General features: G+C 41.2%; 1 long non-coding RNA gene across 3 annotated transcripts; it reads right to left on the bottom strand.

The window, feature by feature from the left end:
* Positions 1-2,529: 2,529 nt before the first annotated feature.
* Positions 2,530-14,562, bottom strand: 4930512H18Rik. 3 transcript variants are annotated; one of them, XR_870457.3, is made up of 3 exons: positions 14,418-14,562; positions 12,190-13,129; positions 2,530-3,796 (listed from the first exon to the last, which is right to left on the bottom strand). It is a non-coding gene; the product is annotated as an RIKEN cDNA 4930512H18 gene (long non-coding RNA). The 3 variants fall into 3 exon arrangements; XR_870458.3 differs by lacking the exon at positions 14,418-14,562 and adding an exon at positions 10,799-10,870 and having other exon boundaries at positions 12,190-12,307; XR_379016.3 differs by lacking the exons at positions 12,190-13,129; positions 14,418-14,562 and adding an exon at positions 5,463-5,720.
* Positions 14,563-19,705: the final 5,143 nt, after the last annotated feature.

Genomic DNA, 19,705 nt, shown 5'->3' with positions numbered 1-19,705 from the left:
CCTCAATTTTCTAGTCTTTGTCTGTTCCGTGTTACTAAAATAAGATAACACAGTCTGGGTAATTTATAAGGAAAAATGCATTTATTGTAATTTTGGAAACTTTGAAATCCAGAGTGCCAGCATCTGGCAAAAAGTCCTCGTTGGTAGCGTCTATAATAGCAGTTCTCGACCTCCCTAATGCTGGGACCCTTCAATACAGTTCCTCATGTTGTAGCTACCCCAACCATAAAATTATTTTGGTTGTCTCTTCATAGCTGTAATTTTGCTAGTGTTATGAGTCATAATGTAAATATCTGATATGAAAGATATCTGGTAGGCAACCCCTGTGAAAGGGTTGCTTGACCCCCACAGGGTTGCAGCCCATAGGTTGAGAACCACTGATGGGGTACAGTGAAAACCCAAGTCACAGCCCATTAGTTGCTATAATCCATCTGTGAAGGCAGAGCCTTTATAAATTCAACAAATACCTGCCATTCAGGGCCCTCGCTCCCACTTGATCACAGTAATGATTGTGTTTATAGCACATAACTCTGGGTGACACATTTAAACCACATCATGCCCCATAGTGCATAAAGCAGCTGAGGATTATGTTTTATGCTTTGGTGTTTGTGGTTTTTGTTTGTTTTTCTCCACCTCCAATATCTGCTCAGGTGCTACACCCTGTCCTTTCACAGAGTCTTTGATAAGCACACATTCCATTTCCACTTTACTTTATGCCCTGGACTTTAGCCTCTTTGAATTCTTGAGTTTCTGTCTTGTCAGGGTGAGCTACATAAGCTAACATTTCAACCTTCCTCTATGTAACATAGTCAGTGTTTCTGTCTTATGCCTTCCCTCTGTACTTACCTACAGTTTGGTACTCTAAGGGTTTTTTTGTTTTGTTTTGTTTTGTTTTGTTTTGTTTTTTTCCAATAACTGACCATTGAGGAAAATGACCTGATTTATATTCAATCAAATTAATTATTCATAAATGTCATAGTCAAGTGGGTACAGAAGGTACCATACTTGTGATCTGTAAAACCTTTGTCCAGGGGTATCCAGTATCAGGAAGGTGTAACACTTGGTTGTCAAAGGCCGTATTTTGTATGGAAGTCCAAGGTTGAATTCTGGCATATTCCATGAATCCTCAGGGGAAGCCATGAATGGCATTATAGTGACAGACTCTCTGAAGGTACTAATCGAGTGCTCACTGGTTTCAGTAACATCTGTTTTGATGGGGCCCCCATTTAATTTGAGCTACTTTTGAATCAGTTATCAGTAAAATAAGTTACAATTTGCAAACATGGAACATAAGATCTCCAAGCCTCAGACAACTAAACAGTGCTTGACTTTTCATAGTGTGGGTCCCAAGGTGAACACTGTTAGATGCCCAGGGCATCAGATAAAACAGCCTCAGCTACAGGACATAACTTTCAGGAATTTAGCCAGTTTGGCAGGACCTTGCACTTATGTGTCATGTTGGTTAGTTTGCAATCAACTCGACACAGTCTGACAGGAAAATGCCTCCATAGGATCTGACTCTAGGCTAGCCTATAGGACACACCTATAGGGCATGTTCCTAATTAGTGATAGATGGGGAAAACCCAGCCCTTTGTGGGTGGTGACATTCCTGCAGTGGTAGTCCTGGGTGTAGTAAGAAAAACAGGCTGGGCAAGCCATGAGGAGCTGCCAGTCAGAAAGCAACTCTTGTCCATGGCCTCCACATCAGCTCCGACCTCCATGTTTCTGCTCTGAATGCCTTTGAAGCTAAATTATAGTTAGGAAGCAGAAGTGAAATCAACTCTTTCCTGTCGAAGTTGTTTTGATCATGCTGTTTTATCACAGCAATAGAAACCCCAGCTAAGACATATATGAAACATGGCCCTTTGTAAGTATATCTGTAGATACTTATGTGTCCTTTGTGGGTGTTTCAAATTGATATCCATAAAGGATGAAGTCGTGGTGCAATATCAGGTGTGCTTACAGAGAAGAGTGGCTATAGTGATGTTGCCGGAGCATCTGTGTGTGATGACAGTTAGCTGAGTGTCCATCTTAAATGTGCTTTGTGTCCTTTAAGAGGTGGCACATTCCACCCTGCTTGGCCCCAGAAGCTTGACTAGAGATGGCAAGGAAATGAAGAAAGGACAGACATACAGAAACAGGTGCAGAAAAGCTGCAGTCAGGTGAACTAGGTACGGTCTGATACAGCTAGACTAACTATACAGGAACGCATAACTCAGCATGTTTATTAGGCACACTGCAGGGGATATTGCTTTCTCTTGGTAGGTTGGTAAGAGGTCTCTGTAGGTGAGGAGTCCTATAAACAACTGAGAAGAGGAAACTACAGTTGTGGATTTTGCACATACTGATCCATTGTTTGTAAATACTACTATGAGCACATTCTGTCTTGTTAGCATTGACACTCAGGCCAGAGGAAGCCTTTGCTATCCCTCAGAGCCTAACCAGGAGACAGTGGGTTGCCATTCTCATAGGTCTAAGACAATGGTCTTTGATAAGGCTCTACCAATGTGAACAAAACACAATCACTTGTCTGTTCTTTACACATTTAATCAAGGCCTTGTTGGCTCCCTCTACAAATAAGGCAAACTGAAACATGGAGACTGTTGAACCAGGCAATGATCAGAATAGGATGGTCAAATCTACAATAGCAAGTTTCTCATTGTGTTGTAGGCTTTTATACTTCATTTCTATGATGCTAACATCTGGCAAGAGAGCTGATTATACAGAGCAAGTATTTTAAGAATATTGACTACTGAGCATAAGGACTTAGCATGGTCCATAGCATTAAAGTGGTGATAATAAACTGTGGGCAGGCATAGTCTCTTCAAGTTTCAGAGCGTGTCAGACTATCTACTAGATAGAGATACTGTGAGGATAACCACCTCTGAATCCATTAGGTCTACAGCCACTAAAGAGTTTAATAACCTATCCGATTGTTTCACATTTGCTTTCTTTTTTCAGACACTGAACTGATTGCCATTTCAGGAGCCTAATTTGCACGCACTGTTGTTAAAATAAAAACAAAATTAATACTATTTAATTTTGCATCCGTAACAAGTTTTTAGAAAGTCATGATAGCTTTGGGTATGGTTCAAATTAATGTATGCCAACATCTTTTCTTCCAGAGAGCTCCCATTCTATATGAGATCTCTATAGGTTTGAATTGTGTGGTCATAACTTCAATATGCAGCTTAAAAATAAGAAAAGAGGCTGTGATCACAATGCACCCATATGTGTATCTATGGAAACACTACTTCATCCACACTTTATTTGCCTCTCTTTTTTTCCCCCTGCAGAAACAAATAAAAGGCTTCCTTGTTCAAGAAGCAATACATTCGAACTCTGCCACTTAAGCAGGTGTAAAATTAGAACGACAGAGGGGTCTGGAATATTTCTGCCACCAGCTCTTTGACACCTGTTGACCAATCATTCAGAGGAAACCTTGGGAGTTGAAGACACTCCAGTTCCGAGGACATTCCTTCCCGAAATAGGTTTTATCAAATTGCTGTGGCAAAAGAAGCAACAGGGTGGGCAGACTCCCGGCTGCGTGGCTCCGCTACTGTCCCTAACGGTTGGCATTTTGTCAGTGTCTAAATCCTCTGTTGCTCCAACAGCTGATTTCCTCCTTTGTCCCACTCTTCCTTTCTGGTTTTATAGGGAGTGACTGCTTCATACTTCCCAGGCCACTTCTTTGGAAGCAGCCACTGAAATGCCCACACAGCTGTCTGCAGTTGTCTCACAGTGACCACCATATTCAAGAGTTAAATAGTTCCTCATGAGGCGGCTGAAAAACAAACTGGAAGAGAAAGAAAACTGTTAGTTCTGAGTTAAGGCAAATAAACTCCAAAGCCCGTTCTAAATATTCACTTGACCTTCTCCTCTATTGAAGAAAAATAAAGAACATCAAAGTATCCCATCCAATATGTTCCTTACTTTTATATCCACCCAATTTTAAACATTACAACTTCAGCCATAAAAATGATGTTGACCTTTTTAAAGGAATGCATTCATTTCATTCTGCGTTGGCCTGTGAGCTCCCAGCGAGTTTTCCAGCCACTGCTTCCTAGCTTGCTATAGGAGCGCTGAAGAGCTATGTCCCACGTCATCTAGATTGTACAAGGGTTCCGAGGAACTAGACATAGGTCATGTTAATTCCACCAGGCAAGAATAAGAGTTTGAGGCAAATTTAAAGGAAGTTTGATTTTTTTATCGAGGGTGTACCTGAAAGCTGACCAGCAACTGCATCCTAAGTAGCATTAAAGAGGGCAACCTTGAGTAAGTTTCTTGGGGGCCCTTTTAAAAAGAAAAACCAGGACTGGTTGCTAAGCAGGTTTACAGAAGACAGTGGAGCAATAAGTACAAAAAAATCTCAAAAAAAGACCCCAATACCCATGACCATGTGGTCACCATGTGATTCCAGAGCTGAAGGACAGGTCCTGGATTCTGAGAGTAAATACCGTTCTGCATAAGTTGACCTGGCTATTGTCTGGAACGCTGCCCACGAATGAAGCTGTGTGCTGTGTGGAGATTTCTGAGAGCTTGTGAAAAGAAACTCTAAATAAACAAGAGAGTCTTGCAATATCTGTTCCTCTATAACAAGGGCTCTTCTTGAATAAGTGCTTTCCTGCTTCTCCTGGGTGTGAATAGGAGTGGGTTTGATCTATCATCTTACTTTCGTTATTCAAAGGTGTTCCCTAGAATGAGTTGTCCTCCCGACTGTTTACAGCCTGAACGCATGTGACCTCACCCTTGTGGCTGTATACGGTTTACACTAAAGTGAACTTTTCTCACGTGCCTTTTGCCTAATACTCAGCATACCCACAGATAGAATGTGTCTGGTTTCCTGAATAGAGATGACTATTGCATAAGATTCTCTGCCTCATTTTTTGACTCCAGGCTCCGAGGTTCTTGCTTCCAACTAGAGTGGTAACTATTAGGATAGGAAAAAAAAATCCAATAAAATTATTCCTAACGATATTCTGCTATATTCATAGATCAGTGCCTAGCCTAATAGCCATCCGAGAGGCTTCCTCCGGCAGCTGATGGGAACAGATGCATAGAGCCACAGCCAAACATTAAGGAGAAAAAGAACTCAGATTAGAGACCTTTTTAAGGTCACTTGAAGCTCTGGGAACCTCATAAAGAGGGGGAGAAAAAATATATAGGAGCCAGAGGGGCTAAGGACACCAGGAGAACATGGTCCACAGAATCAACTAAGCACAGTTTGTGGGGGCCTCACAGAGACTGAAGAAGCAATCACCGAGCCTACCTGGGTCTTCACTAGGTCCTCTGTATGTTCACACACACACACACACACACACAAACATTTCAAAAGATTTAAGTGTACTCAATTTTGAAACAATGAGGACTCATATTCAGGTCTGGGGATATAGCAGAATCACAGAAAAAACAAAAAAAGAAAGAAAATGTCCGAGCACAAATCCACAGCCTTCCCATCTTACCTTTCATCCCTTAAGAGTGGACCTTCTCCTGCAGTCCAGATACCCTGGTGGTCACAGTGATGTCTGTCTTTGTCATGTATGCCCATCACATGCTCTGTAAGCCATCACATGCACTAGTCCTGGCTCCCTTTCTCTGGGACAGAGACCTAGCCCTTCTTATGGCAACAGCTGCTGCTTGGACTCTCTGGAGAAGGTATTTAAGAAATATCCAAATAGTATAGAGGACAAGGGAGCTATTCCAATATTGTTCTGGGTTAAATGCCTTTATCTTAAGTTAATATGCTTAAATGCTAACCTGAAGATAATGGTGTTGGGAGTAGGCAGTCTTTAGGGGGTGATTGGTGCATAATGCTTGTGCTGTGTAATTTCTCTGAATTGAAATATTATCTCCTGGAGGTTTGAGAGGAGATCAAAAGACTCAGAGAAGTAACATAGTTTAGAAGGGTCAGAGATCTCACCCAAGGGAAAAGACTCACAAGGGCTTGGCTACAAAGCCTGACCCCTAATTCAACCCCCAAAGCGCACATGGTAGGAAAAAACTGACTCCTGCAAGATATGCTCTGACCTCCACATGCTGAGGCATGTGTGCTTGCACAACTGTTGCAAGCACCCTACTACTTGCACCCTACTACTGGCCTATGTACGCACTAAGCAATGGCTGGGGAGAAGACACATGCATGGAGATAGCAGGAAGTCACACAGAGCACTTCAGAGATACAGCATGCCCTTATGCAGGTTGAAGAGAGCTTTTTGGTAATGTAAATAGATGTGTTGTGGCTAACTTCCAGAAAAGAGCACGTGGACACAGGTTCAAGCCAATAGAAAGTCTTATTAGCCACCCAGTGACTACACTGAGTGTTTGGGACCCCAGTGCCATCCTGAGCCTTTCTCCAGGCAGGCTTTTAAAGCACAGAACCTGTAGAGGGCACAGAAATCCAAGTGCTCACTTGGTGGAAACCAGGAATGTTAAACAGGCACCTTTTCTCTTCAAAAGAGACGTGTAGGTTTAGATTATTCAAAACTTACTTTAATAAGGGTTCTTAAATGCTTCAACCTCCCTTCTAGCCACCAACCAAATGAAAAATGGTTAGTAGGACAAAGGGAATGTGGGCCTCTGTAGTGGCTATTCCTGGTTGTCAACTTGACTATATTTGGAATGAATTACAATCCAGAATTGGAAGGCTCACCAGTGACCCTTATCTGGAGGCTTGGAGATCCTTATCTGGATCTTGGTTTGGAGATCTTGAGCCATAGTGGCTATGGATTCCAGAAGATTGAATCTCCGAGTTTAAGGAATACACCTTTAATCTGGGCTACACCTTTCATCTGGGATTAAATGTGTGGTGGAACACACCTTTAATCTGGGCGACACCTTCTGCTGGAGACAATATAAGGACATTGGAAGAAGGGAGTCTAGCTCTTGCTCTTGCTCCTTCGCCTGCTTGCTGTGTGAGACTGAGTAACTGCTAGATCCTTGGACTTCCATTTACAGCTGCGACTGAACAATTGTTGGGAATTGGGATGCCGACTATAAGTCATCAATAAATTCCTTTACTATCTAGAGACTGTCCATAAGTTCTGTGACTCTAGAGAACCCTGACTAATACAGCCTCTTTAGAAGTTGCTCATTCTTTGGGGGCAATTCCAAAGACGAGTCAGTAGTGGCAGTCCAGTCCAACTGGCAAACGCCAAACACACAGTTCAGTTCTGAGGCTCCACCAAACTGGCACTCATCTGTTTTCTGTATTACCAAGAGCACTCCAGATCTTTCCCCAGGCCTATAAGACAACACATGTAATATATATGTATATATACATGTATATATACAGACATATATACATGTATATAAAATCCAGTTTCATGGAAGAGGTGATACATTCTCTAAGAAGAGTTTTGATGTAATTATGCCTTCAGTGTAATAGTGTATACAGGATTGTGTACACCAGAAACATTTTTCCAACTTGCATTGTATTTAAATACGCCAGTAAACTAAACTGTCTCAGACTCTAGAAGTTTGAACCAACACTGGCTACTGAATTGCTTTAAACTGGACTTTCTTCTTGATTCATACAGATCATTACTCTGCTAGTCATGGGGTTTGTAGGCACATACATATGAAAGAAAAAAAAAAAAAAGAACCTGTGACACACCTCAGCAAGGACAGTTAGCCAGAAACAGAACTACAGAAGCCAAAAAGCAAAGTTAGTACATTTAGAGACTTCCCCAGAACTATAATCTTTGATGGATTAGGTTCTTGTTCTTGTTTTGGCTGGTGGTTCTGCATATATGCCGGATTTCATGGCCTAAATACTACTCCCATCATGGCATCCGTTGTACTAAGTTATGGGGGGAGGCGGAGGCTGTTACAGCTGTTTGAGTTACTCACATTCCTTGTCAGTGACCCCCTTATCCACAGTCCTGTAAGTAATCCAATAATCTTATTATTCCATCAACCTAGACACTGGAATTGTTTATTTGGACTCCTGCCAGTTCCTCATCTGGGTAACACAGGCATTTAGTCACATCTCCTAAAAAAAAGTCACACAACAGCTGGAGCCCATGCGAATGAGATCAGTGTCTTTGAGAAGAGATGCCAGGAAAAACTCCTTTAGTGCTTCCATGAAAGGCACAAGATGTCCACCTATGAACTGGGAGGTGGGCCTTCCCCAAACCTCAAGCCTGTCAGTGTCGTGAAGCAGAACTCCATATCCTTCCAAACCATGAGAAACCAATGTGTGCTGTCTATGAGCTGCTTTGGTCTACTGTCACTTGGTCAGTCAGTCCGAATACACTGTATCAAATGTTGGGGTGAGGTTCAGTTATTCTCACTATGAGTATTTGTGAAGCACTACCACCTGCCAGAAAACATGCTCACACCAAGGATGTGGGAAGAAATGTGCTCAGTTCTAATTGTTGGAGACCTGACAGCAGAGGCTGAAGGCTACCCCACTACAGTCTGGTGGTAGAAAGGGGTCCAATGTTGCAATGCTCTGATGAGGCTAAGTGGAGTGGGGATAAAAGGAAACAGGCAACAAGCTACCTGGAGGCAATCACTACAAACTGCAGAGCAGACATAGATTCTAAACTGACAAATTGTGAGTATTGCCTACACATGCCAAGAGAAAGCCTAGCCCTAGAGGTAAATGCAGTTCGATTGGTAAATTCAGGGAGAAGATCTCTTGAAGGGTGAAAAGCTCTAACAGATGAACTCTTACCAGAGGGATTAGAGACAGCATTAGCTTTAGTAGGTAATAAGAAAGTGAGAGTTTTATGAATGTGAAATTTTAATGGAATATACCATTATGTTAGGAGTATCATAGCAGCTGTGATGATCATAACGGAGAAGATAAACCTGGGACAGGAAACATACCACAAAATTGCAAATAAAAAGATACCAAGGACAACATGTAGTTTTTAAAACAAAATCTCAATTGTTTAATTTTACCAATGAAGGCTTGAGAGCCAGATGCTGGGGTGAAAGCCTGCTAGCTAAGAGGCGGAGAAACCACCCAGCTGACCTTCCTCTTCAGCTGGCAACCCAGCAGCAATGCCCTCTTTCACAGCATCTCAAAAAAAAAAAAAATCCTCCAAACAAAATGTCCCTCCCTTCTACTTCCTGTGCATCTAACCAGCCTTCTGACTCCCTCTTACTCTCTATGGATTTTTTTCTTAATAATCTTATGTTCACTTCCCGTCAACTGCTTGCTTGCTCTGCCTCTGACCTATCATTGACATTATCTAATCCTGTTTACAATATTCAAGCAGAAAACTCTTGGATTAAATGTGTGTGCTAAGGCTGAGCCACACCACAAGCAAACACAGGTTTTCCAGTAAATAACACAAACTCCAGATTCACAGTATGATAAAATATCCTGCAATAGACAGAGAACCAAGCAGAGTCAGTGTCTTAGTTAGGGTTTCTATTGCTGTGAAAAGAGGCCATGACCACAGCAATTCTTATAAAGGAAAGTATTTCATTAAGGCTGGCTTTCAGTTCCAGAGGTTTAGTCCATTGTCATCATGGCAAGAAGCATAGCAATGTGTAAGCAGACATGGAAGTCCTACATGGGGATCAGCTGGCAGCATGAAGAGAGAGTGACATTGAACCTGGCCCCCAGTTACATACTTCCTTCAATAAGGTCACACCTACTCCAACAAGGACACACATGTAATAATGCCACTATGCATGAGTCTATGGGGGTCACTTTCATTCAATCCATTACATTTTACTTCCTGGCTCCCATGGGCTTTAGCCATATCATAATACAAAGTGCATCTCGCTCAACTTCAAAAGTCCTCATAGTCTATAACAGTGTCAGCCTTTTTAATGGTACAAAGTCCAAAAAGCTCTTTGGAGACTTATGGTGATCTCTTAACTGAAACCTCCTCTAAAATCAAAATTAAAAAGTAGATGACATACTTCTAACATACAATGGCACAGGATATAAATTATCATTTTAAAAGTGGGGAAAGAGAGCATAATAAGGAAATACTGAACCAAAGGAAGACCAAAAGCCAGCTGGGCAAACTCCAAACTCTGCATCTCATGTGTGATGGCAAAATGATTTCCAGATCTTCAACTCCTTTCTGCTTTGTTAGCTGCAATGCAATTCTCTCTCCTGGGTGTTTCTACTCCCTCTTACCAGCTTTCCTTGATAGGTATCCACTGCTTTCTCATCTCTAGCATCTTGGGGTCTCCATAGCAACCCAGGCTTCACCTTCACAACTTCACACAATCGTCTCTCTAGGCCTCCATGAAGAGACACCGACGACACACTTCTGGCCTCATCGACTTTCCTTAGACAAGGAGGGAGATTCCATAACTCCTTTCTTGTATCCCTGACGTTAAAGCCAGACCTATGTGGCCAAAGCTGCCAGGTTCTACTTCTTGCTGGGGCTGAAACATAGCCCCCTTGTTCAAATACGTTTTCACCGGGTTTCTGGTTTTGATGGTTTTCTTCACTGCCTAAGTTTGTCTGTCCTGGAACTTACTCTGTAGACCAGACTGGAAGACAGACTGACACACTGAGCCTGGCTTGAGCTTCTGTGCTTCTGTAACCTCAAAGCCTCCATGACACACGTTCTCCGATAAGGACACATCTACTCCAAACAGGACATACCTCCAACATCCCTTTGAAGTCCATGTCTTTATGCCTTTCTGAAAGTGCTTTATGGAATATGTTGAGCTCTTAAAGGCCAACTTAGTTAAGTAAATATTTATATTTACTTTTTCTTTCTAATGGTCTTTAAAACATTTTTACATCTTTAATCTGTGACATAGACACAGCACTCAATGTAGGCATATTTTTCTGTCTTGTCCAGAAAAAGGCACGTACTTCTAGCTTGTCCTTTTTATGTCTCCGTCTGTCGGGATGGAGGTGTGAATGACACTGGGTAGGAAGGGGGATCTGAGAAGAAATGTGAAGGGAAAATGTGAACAAAATGTATTACATGAAAAAAATTATTTAAAAATGTTTAATGTAATCTGATTAAGTCGCTCCTAGAGCAGGCTCAATTTGCTTATTTGAATGACACCCAAAGGAGGGTCTGTGTAAATGCATACCTCATAAATTCGGTCAGTTGTTTACATACCATGAAAACCATGCCCTAGTGCCTAACCTCAGGCACACGAGAGCAAAGGTTCAACTCAAATCGCAGAGATGTAGCTGTGAATGTCATTCCAGGTCAGAGCACACTGCGTGGCTCTGCTGCTTTCCAGTTACTCCATTAATAGATACTGGGAATGGAAGAAGCACATGACCCCAAATGATGATTTAACCAAGTGCTCCAAGCTACTGTATCATACTGCTTAGAGGCAGCCTGCCTTCAACCACCCTAAGCAGAGTCAACCGTCTAAGGGATCTACCATCGTGTGCAATCAAACTCCCAGAAAGCCTGCGCTGCACTTGTCAGAACATCACTGAAAGGCCTAAAAATAAAGCGGCGTTTGTGCAATGTCTGCATTTTAGGCATGGGGTTGGGAGTAGAGAGAGACTGAGGTAATGTGTTTTACTTCATGTGATATGTATGAATTGTGAAGAAGGAAAGAAGTGAAACTACATAATAATATAGTCTCTGAACATTTCCAGAAAAATCAGTTCTATATGAGTTTTACAAAACCTTAGTCACCAGAGTTCCAGGTCTGCGATGGCATCACCATCAGATCTTCACCCATGCATTCAATCAGTCACCCATGCATTCAATCAGTCACCCATACATGCAGTCCTTCACCCATGCATGCAGCCCTTCACCCACACATTCAATACTTCACCCATGTATTTTGTCCATAAGCTATTCAGTATTAATCCTGGTTAAAATGATCAAGCTTCACTTGTAGCCACTCACGTATTCTCTCATGTAGAGAATATTGATTTATGTGTATATATGGCATAACACAAGATATGAGTTGAGAAAAAGAAGTCTAAATAAAGGATAGCAGTAGGTGGCAACAGGAGGAAGAAAAACAAATATTGATTGCAAGTTTTCTGTCATACGCAGACGAGAGGAAGAAAACCTACAGAAATGAAGGAGGAGGGGTGAACAAGAACAAGGTAAAGTGATTCTTGTATTTAAAGAGTCATATTAAATCCATTATTTTACACTGTAACAACAACAACAACAATAATAATAATAATAAAACAAGGAGCATCAGGTTCTGGTGTCAGGCCATCTGAATTTATATCTTAGCCTGACAATGGCTAATGACATTTTTAGAGAGTTAAATTACCTTCCTTATTCCTCTGCTGACCCACAGATTGGGGGTAATCATAGTATCTATTCCACAGATGTTGCAATAACTAAGGTTCATGGGCTGTGCTGCCTCCTGAAGTCACATTGATGTCTGTGGTTCATGGTGCTGCTGGAGGCCGTGTTGATGTCCGTCGCCTGTGCTGTCACAAAGGGCCATGCTGGTGTCTGTGGTCTGTGGTGTCTGTGGCTGTGTTGGTGTCCATGGACTGTACTGCTGCCAGATCCCAGCTGTCTTCCGAAACCCATGTGTAAGAAGATCATGATCCATCCATACTGCTGCTGACTGGGAAGGACACAAAGCTTCTTTCGCAGAGATATCACTGACTGCAGACTCATTGAGAATGAGAGGATTAAAGGATTCTGTTACAATCTCTGTCCCCCACCCCATCTTACCCTCTTAAAAGGAAAGAGTCTAGACAAGAAGCCATTGAAGAGAACTCCTAAAAATTGTGATAAGGATCCTGAAGTGTCACTCTTCACAGTTGATGGCTTCTGGTGGGAATGGGGATGAGTAAGGTCTCAGTTTTCTTTAAGAGGCTGGCCACTGGAAATTTGACCATGCTCCAATAGATTATTTTCTTCTTCTCTTCTTCTTCTTCTTCTTCTTCTTCTTCTTCTTCTTCTTCTTCTTCTCCTTCTCCTTCTCCTTCTCCTTCTCCTTCTCCTTCTCCTTCTCCTTCTCCTTCTCCTTCTCCTTCTCCTTCTCCTTCTCCTTCTCCTTCTCCTTCTCCTTCTCCTTCTCCTTCTCCTTCTCCTTCTCCTTCTCCTTCTCCTTCTCCTTCTCCTTCTCCTTCTCCTTCTCCTTCTCCTCCTCCTCCTCCTCCTCCTCCTCCTCCTCCTCCTCCTCCTCCTCCTTTTTCTTCTTTGTCTTCTTCTTGGAAAAAAACCCACAAGGTTGAGCGCTGGATCTGGGAAGTCTGGGATAGGAATGCGATAGGGGTACATTATGTAAAACTCCCAAACAATAAAAATGTTGGAAATTTTTTAAAAAGAAAAAATATATACAAATGACTAATACGTTTTCATGATGTAAATGAATGATTGACATGTCTTCATTTCACATATACTTATTAAGCAATGTTTAGGTCTGCAGCAATCCAGGGATTAAAAAGCACAAAGCCATTTATTAATGTGAAAATGTAATGAAATAAATAGGACATGTGAAATACCACTAGGAAGTGGGATAGCTTGAGAGGCAGAGATATGCACAGTTCTGAGTGAAAAGCCAGCTTAGTCTACATAGAGATTCCAGGCCACTTAGGGCTACATAGTGAAACCCTATCCCTAAATAAATAAATAAAAGATAGATGGATGGATGGAGAGAAAGAGAGAGAGAACGAGAGAGAGAAAGGATAGAAAAATAGGGTTAGTTCTCAAAAATCCAGCAAGACTGCTAAGTAAGAAAGAGAAGAAAGCAGGAAACTCAACAGCTATTGTGTATCTGCTATGGGTTATGCTTGGTGATAACCATATTATGAGGATACGAGCAGACTGCTGCACTTAGATAATGTACATACTACTAGGAAAAGTGTTACAAAGATTCTTACCGGAAAAGAATGTACCCGCAAGAAAGAGATTAAACCCATGTGGTAAGAACAGAACAGGCTTGCAAAATCCTAAAGTCTAAATATGCAAAGCACTGGAGTAGAGCAAGGTTTGGTGTGCCCGGGGAAGGAAGACTGTGCAGTATAAAGGATACTCTACAGTAGCCACATTTCTAGCTTTGAGTAAGTCAGCATAGTGACTGTACAGCAAGCCAATGTAAAAGGATAACGGCAAGTTGCAGAAAGATGGCAGAATATCATCAAAGTAGGAACACAAACCATCCAGCACAAATGAACTAGGGAATCCCCTATAAAGCAAACAGCTGGCAGTCCCAACAGAAAGAGTCTCCAGGCAGAGTGTCCACTGCGGTGATCTTCCAAATGAAAATAACAAATAACAACAGATAGAGCTCATATCCTTTAACTGGCTGCTCATAGCATGTAGCAGATAATAGCCGGAGTTCCCAGTTGAACTTTGTCTCCATGGCTGAGCCTCCAAAGGCTAAATGTCCTAAGTTGAACTTCCCGTTTTTCCTACATGCTGCGATAGCCTTTTGATTTTTAGATCTTTAAATTTTATCCATGTTTGTGTAGGCTTGTTTGTCTGTATATTCACTGTGTGTGTGCAGTGCCTAAAGAAGTCAGAAGTGGGTGCCAGAACCTTTGCAAATGGAGTTAAAGTTGTTTGTGAGCGTTTTGGTATTGATGGCAGGAATGAAACTGGGTCCTCTGCAGGTCCAGCAAATGCTCCTAACTGCTGAGTCATCTCTCCATTCCTTGCTGGTTCTGTAATTTCATGCAACAAACAATTTTAACATGAGTTAGAAACAGTTTACTTTCTAGATCTCCTAAAGGCACAACATTTTTATTGGTTAGACTTTTTTTCCCTCCCTATCCCAGAATTAGAGGGACTAGCTCGACCACAGACAAGGGGTCCCTGGAGGATACTTTGAGATGAACATACTTGGCTTTGAAAAGTGGAGTGAGCACACCTTTACTAGCAGGTTCACCTTCTCAGTCTACACCATACACACCAATTTGGCAGATTATAGTGATATACAATCTTGGGAATTAAGAATAAAAACAAAAATGTAAGGGCTGGAAGTTTACACAGCAGTTGAGAAAACTTGCTACTCTTCCAGAGGACTGGGATTCTGCTCCCAGTACCAACATCAGGTGGTTCACAACCAGCTGTATTGCCAGCTCCAGGAGGATACAGTGCCCCTAGCCTCCACAGATACCTGCACTTAAATGAACAGACCCCACACAGAGAGAGAGAGAGAGAGACACACACACACAAAGACATACACATAATTTAAAATAATTTTTAAACTTTACTTTAAAAACATAAAAGTGTAAATCATCGGGAATAACAAATATCTCAAAGCACCAACTAGAACAAATAAAATCAGATGTCACAAATCTTTAAAGAATATTTCCAGATAAACCATAAACTGCCTTAAAAGGGATTGTGCCTGTAGGTTGCCTATCAGATCTCTGCCCTTACAAGGGCAGGAAAGGAGATTGCAGTAGAGAGAAGGGGAGAGACTTCAATCCAGATAACAAGTGCACTGAAGGACAATTAATGAGAGATCCAGTGTATTGTTCAAAGGCAGAAAGCAATCCACAGGAAGACTTCTCTGTAAGTATGCAACCAGGGTTGGAAGAGGAAATGGAGATTTCAGAGCTGGAAGTCAGCTAGCTGGCTTAGACTAAAATAGTAACGCAGCAGAATTGCAAGACATATACTTGAACCCCTGAAGATCTGTATCACATACAAGAGGTCTTCTAACCCCACCGGGTGGAATGTGCTGCTTTCTCTACTTTCTTAGTCTGACCAAAAGATAGACAGCTTCACTGTAGGTCTCTGCCCAAGGACGCACTTCAACAATCCCAAAATGTGACTTACAAGCACCAGTTCACATACACACACACACACACACACACACACACACACAGAGAGAGAGAGAGAGAGAGAGAGAGAGAGAGAGAGAGAGAGAGAGGGAGAGAGAGACTCACTCACATCCCCATTCCTCACTTGGGAGTGCAGATCCTAGACATACACAAGAGGGAGTGGAGGAGAAGGGACAGAGTTCAGAGCTCAAGGAGGATGTTTGCGGAGACGCTGGACCTTGGAGTCCACCTGTCAGAGTTTCCAACATGTTGGTTTCTACACATATAGGATGAGTTTCAGTTTCTTTTCTCCTCCTTGCCACCTTTCTGGTTTCCCTTTCCTGGTTTCTCTGTATAGGAGACAGAATATCCATTCGGAACTGGGGAGAACTTCAATGAGAAAAAAATCAGATGCAATGATGTGGATAGGAAGGGGCACCTGAGAACAGAATGGTAGAACTCTAGAGAAATGAAGAGCTGAAACTAAGTGCAGGATACTATGCACTAGGAAACTGTAAGGTGAGATGTGTTTTCTTTTGTCTGAGAGACATGGGGAATACAAAAACAAAGAAAATGAAGGCACAGGTTCAAATTCATTTCTATGAAAAATGCCCAACCGTAATTCTACACAGTGTGGACATTTGAAACACCAACCATCTTCCAGAAAGCGCTTCTAGAACTGAGAGAAAAGCAGATCTTCAGTTGTATCATTGCTCCTGTTGTATAATCGCAGTGCAGTAGTCAGTTTATATAACCAAAAATAATGTATATACTCTTGAAGTGATTGACTTAGCATTTATTCTGCAGAAAGCTTCCTTGATTAAAAAAAAAAAAAAAGACCCACCCGACAACACTACAGTCACAGCCGCAGATGTCAAAGGAGCACACTGGGTCTGTGATATTTCTGCCACAGCCTTTTTCAACACCTGTTGATCATTCAATCAGAGGAAACCTCGGAGCTGAAGATATGCCAGCTCTGTGGAAATTCCTTCCCGAAATAGCAAGAGCTGAGCAAATTGCTGGGCAGGCAAGTCCCGGTGGGCGGGGCTCGGGGCTGTGTGCAGCTCAGCAACTGTCTTTCATGGTTGGCATTTTTACACTGTCTAAATCCTTCGCTGGTCCAACAGCTGATTTCCTCCTTTGTCCAGTTCTTCCTTTCTCATTTCCTGGGGAGTGGCAGCCACATCCTTCAACAGGCCACTTCTTGGAAGCAGCCACTGAGATGGCCACACAGCTGTCTGCAGGGGTCTGACAGTGACAGTGAACGCTACACTGGAGTTTGCTGTTCCCTCACTAAGTCCATGAGTTGTGAAAAAAGCAAACTTAGGGAGAAACAAAACAAGGAGGTCTAGCTCTAAGTCAAATGATGTGCAAAAGTCATTTCTAAACGTTTGCAATGTTTGTCTTTCTCCTCCCATAAACAAAACTGGAGGGGGTCAGGGGCTCAAACAACTTAGGGAAGTCTTCATATTTTCAAAACATCAAACAGTGTGTTTAAACTTTAATTATGTAAATATTCATTATGTTTATGTTTCATATTCAAACCACAGTTTTTGTGCTACTTTAAAAAATAAATAGCTCAAGAAAAAAAATCACATTTTTTGGTTACAAAATTTTATGAGTTTACTAAGTTTTTCCATAAACTCCACATGTATTTGGGAGGGGTGCTCTTATAAATTTTTAAATAAGTGTCTCTTTTAACGAGGAATATCTCCTTAGTATGTTTAGGATAGAGTAGGTCAAAGGATATGACATTTCCAAGGTAGCCAAAGAGAGATGCATCTTCATATTGCAGACTGTGGTCCAGTGGTGACTTGCAAATCAGCATACAGGAGCCAAGGAAGAAGACAGGGAGCTTCAATTAACTATTTATAGTCAACAAAGTTTATTTTTAATTCCCAAAGCAAAATATACAAAATCATGAAAAAAATATTTTTTCTCTATTTTATATCCAAAGAACTTGAAGAATTACGAGTTAGCTAACAGGTTATGCACTACAGACAATGTAGGGACAAATATGACTGACATGACTTAAGCTTACTGAGTGGATGGAATCTTTCCTTCCCGTTTTTCCTAGTAAGCAATCAGATACGGATTTCAAAGAAAAAAGTAGGAGGAAGGAGGAGAGGAGAATAGAAGGATTCCTTGAACCTTACTTCCCAGCTATAATAACTGGCCAAAAAAAAAAAAAAAAAAAAAAAGACTTTTTTATTGGATGGCAAATTAAGATTATATTTTCCATATAATTTTTTCTATTTTCAAAATGCATCTTAAAATATTTCATATTGGACTGGAGAGATGGCTCAAGCAGTTAAGAGCACTGGCTGCCCTACTGGAGGTCTGAGTTCAATTTCCAGCAATCACATGGTAGCTCGCCACCATCTGTAATGTGATCCGATGCCCTCTTCTGGTACATGAAGACAGCTACAGTGTACTCACATATATAAAATTTTAAAAATCTTTAAAAAATATTTCATATTAATGAGAGAATGGGGTATATATAAAGGAGGATGTATAATATATAGAGTTAAGAATCATTAACAGTCAACATAACCTATGATGTCATATGAAGAACTACAAGGCATGAACATTGTAGTAAAGTTCTCCATGTATTCTGCCCCAGTTAATGCATATTTATTTGAAGATGAACCACTGTGAATATACCATATACCAAGAGAAGAAAAGAACTGTAGCTATAGATATGGATATCTTTGAGGATGTTATCTACATTGTTAATCCAAACCATAATTGTATACTGAATATATTCCCATGACTACATATTTATTAATGCATTCCACTCCATTTCCCCCATAGACCAAGGTATATTTATTTTACTGAATGAAGTGAAATATAAATACAGTTTCTTTTTCAGATTTATTTTATTTTTATTGGGTATGTGTGTGTGCATGTGAGTGCATGTGTGTGTGTGCATGCATGCATGTATGTCCACATACATGTGCATGCCTGTGAAGATCAAAAGGAGGCATTGGAACCCCTGAGTTGCAGACAGGTGTGAGCAACCAAACCTCAGTGCTAAGAACTTCTGAACTCTGGTCTTCTACAAACATTCTCAACCCACGAGCCATCTTTCCAGGCCCTACACAAAGGCTTTTAATCCATAATAAAAGAGATATCAGTGGAATTGTGCAAAGCCAAGAGCAAAAATTGCTGCTGCTTCAAGAGACTGTTAATACACAAGCAACTGATATGTCATTTTACTGGAATCCTCTATTCGAGTCTCTGGTCCCACCAAAGGCATCTGTTGCCTCGGGCTTCTTCAGCTGTCCCCTTTGCATAGTCTTCCTGTATATTTAGCCATGGAAGTTTATCTGGATGAAATCTTGTATTGCTTTTCCAATTCCACAGAATGAAGTGCCTTTTGGGTTGAAGTCCTATGGGATTTGTAGTTTTGTTTTCTTATGGGAATGGACTTGCCATTGAATCAAGCCTCCTGTGATATATGGAGCATACCATTCCTTTCTTCTAGGATTGCATTTCCATCTTCTCTTCCACATGTGTTAGGCTTGCAAGTGGGAGCTGAAGAAGTGGTTCCATGATTAAGAACACTTCTGCTCCTCCTCGGGGAACCTGAGTTCAGTTCTCAGCACCTTTACCAAAGACTCACAACCACCTGTAACTCCAGCTCCAGGTGATCTGATGCCCTTTTCTGGCCTCTGTAGGAATCAGCACACATGTACATCTATTCTTACACACACAAATATACATACATACACAGAAATATGAATTAAAAAAAAAGACTTGTATATTTGTTGGTAGTGTTTGTTGGTGTTTTACGTCTAAGTCCTATGTGACATCACATATGTACATGATTAAATGTGTATATACGTACCATGTACATACATACATGCTCTTGTGCATATATACTTTAAAATTTAATGAGTTAGAACCATTTTTCTCACCTTCCAAAATTATTTTTTAAATTAAAATGGATGTTAAATTTTGTTCACAATTTTGTTCACAGGCATGCTAATAACATAAAGAAATAGCCGCATGGCTTTTCCCTTTTGACTTATTAATATGTTGAATAATTTTTGC

Source organism: Mus musculus, chromosome 8 (assembly GCF_000001635.26).
Source record: "Mus musculus strain C57BL/6J chromosome 8, GRCm38.p6 C57BL/6J".
Lineage (NCBI taxonomy): Eukaryota > Metazoa > Chordata > Mammalia > Rodentia > Muridae > Mus > Mus musculus.
The sequence above is the reverse complement of the archived record's forward strand: the minus strand, read 5'-3'. Positions and strand labels throughout refer to the sequence as shown.